The sequence below is a fragment of the Arachis stenosperma genome, chromosome 10 (genome assembly GCF_014773155.1).
Source record: "Arachis stenosperma cultivar V10309 chromosome 10, arast.V10309.gnm1.PFL2, whole genome shotgun sequence".
Taxonomy (NCBI): Eukaryota; Viridiplantae; Streptophyta; class Magnoliopsida; order Fabales; family Fabaceae; genus Arachis; species Arachis stenosperma.
The window spans coordinates 84476118-84481292 of record NC_080386.1 but is presented as its reverse complement, the minus strand read 5'-3'; the positions used below and the strand labels follow the sequence as shown (position 1 = coordinate 84481292).

The following is a 5175-nucleotide window of genomic DNA, read 5'->3' as shown; positions in this document are numbered from 1 at the left end:
AGCATAATCCCTGAAAAAGACCAAGCAAAGGCTCAGAAAAGGGGATCACAAAATAGCTTTTGAGGGAGACCAACATAAAGAAATCCGTCATAAAGGCGCTAAAATACAAACAAGAGCGAGGAAACCGGGAAACAAGTCGGACCCCCCACAGGTACAGGCCTCAAAAGGATCCAAATTACAAACGATAAGCAAAAGCAAAACAACCTAAAGAGGCCAGACAGCAAAATTTCAACAGATATCATGCATAATACGATAAAAAGCTTCAAGAGGTCACCACAAAACCAACCTCAGGAGCTACTTTTGTTTTTCAGAAAGAGTTGTAAGACAGACAACTAGAAGTGTCCAGCAGAACAAATAAAACAAAGTTCAAAAGCCCACAAACCGGGCTATGTACACAAATATCCATAAAAAGATCAGCTAAAGATCGGGAGCTTTCCCGGCAGCATCAGTATGAGGAGAGGAGGACGAGTCTGAAGGGGCACAGCATCTACGGTTCCATCATCCCGGTTCAGAATCTGGCAATCTGGATCAGATGTAACGGGAGGAACAGAGGAAGTTGACACCTTAAGAGAAGGCACTGGGGGAGGATCAGTCTCTTCATCATCTTGGTCATCAGGAACAATCTTACCATCCCTCACGACATTATCCAGGCTGATGAGAGTCAAGTCGGCATCAGGAGCAACAATCCGAAACTGCTCCATCAGGTTCTCGGAGGCAACAGTTACACTACCCACAAGGTGACCCTGAAGCTCACCATAATTAACCCGAGCTGTTTCCAACTCCTCCCGAAGACGCATCAATTCCCTATAAGCCGAGACATAGCTATCCTTATGCTTCAAAGCCATGTCTTCGGCCAGCTTCAGAGAAGCAGCAAGGGCAATAGAGCTGGCCTTCTCACCCTCCAGTTCCTTCTCCACCTTGGCCAACTTCACCTCCAACTCCTCCTTCAGACCCTTGATTCGATCAAACTATGACTTGGCCTCTTCCATAAAAGATTTGGTAGCATGAACCGGAATCCCCTGAATTGTTCGAAAAATAGCCGCACCCATATGGGCCATCTTTACACTATTTTGAGTAATAAAATACAAATGCTTTAACAGAGACACGTCGTCCATGGAAAGCCCACCATAGGGGGCAATTTGCTGGTCTACAAATTCAATGGCGTCAAAGTTGGGAGCATCCAAGTTAAAGGGTTCGGATGTTTTTTGCTTTTTCAAGGGAGGGGCACCAGAAGCAGCAGCAGAAGTTTGAGGAGGATCGACCTGATGAAATTGGGGAGTAGGAATCACTTTCCTCGGCCCAAGGGAACTCGGCACCGGGGGCTTCAGGGGGACCTGTGAAGATCCCTCACCGGCCACCTTGGCCGAGATGTTCAGAGCAGCAGTTGCCTTCTTTGCCCTTTTAAAGGCCTTCATAGAGTCGTTATTCTTTGTCATCCCTACAAAACACAAAAAAGTCACGACAAAGAGCTACAAGGAGGAAGAAAAAGGAAATAAGTACAGAAACAAGTCAGATAAATACCCAAAACAGTCCGAACTAAGGATGGGTCATTCAAAAATCTTTTTGTATCAAGATGGGGCGGTTTTCCCCATAGATCTTCAAGAACAACAACGAAAGCACGCTCAACATCATCAAGCATCTCCCAAGTATAACGAGACACTCTCACATCCCTCTGCCACTCTAGAGGGAAAGAAGGCTCATCATTTTCGTCAAGAAAAAAGGGGCGGGCCCCCTCGACAGCACGGACCTTAAAGAAGTAATTCTTGAAATCCTTAAAGGACTCATCATACATAGCAAAAACTTTGTGGCCCTGGGCGGACCTGAAGGAAACCCAGGAAGCCTTCTTTTTTGAAGTACCGCCAGGCTTGGCAGAAATAAACAGGTAAAGAAACAAAGTCTGGGAAGGTGTTACATCTAGTTCACGGCAGAGAAGTTGAAAAATTTTAATAAAACCCCAGGAATTGGGATGAAGCTGGGATGGAGCAATATTACACGACCACAACAGGTCGGTTTCAAAAGCAGTAAAAGGAAAAGTAACATTCAACTGGCTGAAAAAGTATCCATATGCATAGAAGAAGGGGCACTCCCTCTCAATGGAAGTCGGGAAGCAAATCCTCTCATCAGAATCAGGAGCAACAAGCTCATAATCCCCCTCGCGAGCATTGTTTCCACAAATCCTATGACGCTTCCTCAGCTCTGTGCAAAATTCAGCGTCCACAACGGAAACACACAACAAAACAAGGGAGTCCAGCCAATCGGACATCCCCTCGGGAACTTTGGAAGACATCTCTACAATGTTATTGCGAGAAGACATGAGGCCAACTAAATCCTACAAGCAAGAAAAGAAAATGAGGTTACTACAAACATCTCGGACAAAGGAGAAAACAGCTTGGTCAACTACTTCTCAGGCAATGAAAAGCAAGAATAGGAAAACCCCAAGACTCAAAACCAAAGTCCTGGGGCATCCTTTGGAGGCAGTAACAAGGCAAGGTTTCCAGGAAAATAATGTGAAGTTCGCATCCCAGCATTTTTCAAAGAACAAAACCTCAAAACAAACAAGCATTTTCAAGAAGCATAAGTCATCACAGTGTACCAAACAAAAAGCATTTCCAGAACGTCAAAACGCGCCAAAGCAGAAATTGCTAAAGGTATGAACTTTGTCAAAGTCAGAAACAAAAATGATCAAGCAAAGCAAGGAACAAGATGTAGATTCTCTATCAGAAGCAACAAACAAAACCCTAGGAAGCCTCGACGAAAATATCAAAAGAGTGCACGAAAGAAAGCCAAGGAAAACACGTTTACAACGGCAAACAAACAAGATCATGAAAAGGTTCAAACTTTCAAACATGCAAAATCAAAGCTTCACCAAAAAATGAAAAGTAAAGCCGCGAAAGAAGCAAGAAAGTTAGTACCAACCTGAAAAAGAAGCGAACTTCAAAGAAAACGAAGATGGAAATCTGGGAACACCTTCTCGCAAAGAAACGCGAACAGTGAGCAAATGTCGCAGGGAGAAACACGAAACTCCAGGTGAAAACAGAAGCTCCAGAAACACCAAACGACGCCGCAAACTCAGAAAAAGGAGAAGCACGAAACAAGAAAATAGAAGAGCGGAGAGAACGGAGAAAAGAAGTTATGAAAAGAGGAAAAGAAGAGAAACCATTTCTGGGCTTGCAAAATCAAAATAAAGAGCCAAAAGGAAACGGGGCAATTAATGCTAAAATTAAGGAAAGCATTAAACCCTCGCACGTTCCCAAAACGCCAATATAAAAGCGCGCGCCTTTAGAGGAAACGTTCTACATTCAAAAGATTCTACAAAAGAAGAAATCGACAAAGTGCTTGAGTTCGGCTTCATCATGAAAGGACCGAAGTCAAAAAATCGACCTCAACAGAAAGACCGAGCTCAAGCAGGGGCACTGTTCATACCCTGGGTCGAGCTGTCCGACCCGGGATGTTCGACAGACAAAGCGACCGACCTCTCCAGGTCAGGACAACCCGACCTCTCCTCAAAGAGCTCGGCCAAGTCACAGGAAAGCCCAAATGAAGGGCCCAAATAGAGGAACGCGCCCCAAATCCAAGGGTAGCCTAAACCCGTAGGGATAAGGGCGGTTCCCTTAAAGATGACCCCACTTAAAGATAAGATAAAGATAAGATAAGATAACTAACTTATCTTATCCGCAGAAGGCCACATCTCACCATTATAAATACACTGGAGCACCCATGTATAACTCGTACTCTGATTCTACTTAATACCTGCTTAATACCCTTGCTAACTTAAGCATCGGAGTCCCTTGCAGGTACCCCCCACCCTCCGGGGACGAAGGATCAGCACCACCGCCAAGTCCAACAAGTCGGACACATCAGCTCCGGTCGCTGTACACCTGCCGGACACGTCGACTCCGACCACACAGAAGATCTCGTCCGAGATCGACCTACAGTTTCAGGTAACCCCTGGAACACTCTCTAAATTTCGAAAATACCTCATCCCTTTTTCAAAATTCTTTTTAAATTAATTGATTGTTTTAAATTTTAATTTCAATTCTATCTCATCTTTAATTTTCGAAAATCACTAACTCCTTTTCAAAAATTAATTTTCGAATTCTCTCTCTCTTCTCTTCTTCTATTTATTTATTTATTTACTAACACTTCTCTTCACCTCTCTTCATCTCCAATCACTGCCTCTATCCTCACCCTTGTGATTGGATTCTCCACTCTTATTCTTTTCTTCTTCTACAAATAATAAGGATCCTCTTTGTCCAGATATAGAGGATTCCTCTTCCTTTTTCTTTTTCTCTTCTCTTTCATATGAGCAGGAATAAGGAAAAAGTCATCTTTGTTGAAGCTGATCCAGAACCTGAAAGGACTCTGAAGAAGAAATTAAGAGAAGCTAAATTACAACAATCCAGAGGCAACCTTTCTGAAATTTTCAAACAAGAGAAGGAGATGGTAGCCGAACCTAACAACAATAATGCAAGGAGGATTTTTGGTGATTTCCAACGTCCAAGTTTGATGGAAGAAGCATCTAAATTCCTGCCATTGGAGCAAACAATTTTGAGCTGAAACCTCAATTAGTTGCTTTGATGCAACAGAACTGCAAGTTTTATGGACTTCCATCTGAAGATCCTTCTTAGTTTTTAACTGAGTTCTTGCAGATTTGTGAGACTCTTAAGCCAAATGGAGTAGATCCTGAAGTCTACAGGCTCATGCTTTTCCCTTTTGCTGTAAGAGACAGAGCTAGAACATGGTTAGACTCACAACCTAAAGATAGCCTGGACACCTGAGATAAGCTGGTCACGGCCTTTTTGGATAAATGTTTTCCTCCTCAAAAGTTGAGCAAGCTTAGAGTGGATGTTCAGACCTTCAAGCAAAAAGATGGTGAATCCCTCTATGAAGCTTGGGAAAGATACAAGCAGATGACCAAAAAGTGTCCTTCTGACATGTTTTCAGAATGGACCATATTAGATATATTCTATTATGGTCTATCTGAGTTTTCCAAAATATCATTGGACCATTCTGCAGGTGGATCCATTCACTTCAAGAAAATGCCTGCAGAAGCTCAAGAACTTATTGACATGGTTGCAAATAACCAATTCATGTACACTTCTAAGAGGAATTTCGTGAATAATGGGACGCCTCAGAGGAAGGGAGTTCTTGAAATTGATGCTCTGAATGCCATAT

The 5175-nt window shown here is 43.1% G+C and overlaps 1 non-coding gene across 1 annotated transcript; it reads right to left on the bottom strand.

Moving 5' to 3' along the window:
- Positions 1 to 4832: 4832 nt before the first annotated feature.
- Positions 4833 to 4936, bottom strand: LOC130959214 (small nucleolar RNA R71). The gene has a single exon (XR_009078309.1). It is a non-coding gene; the product is annotated as a small nucleolar RNA R71 (small nucleolar RNA).
- Between the last annotated feature and the right edge of the window lie 239 nt (positions 4937 to 5175).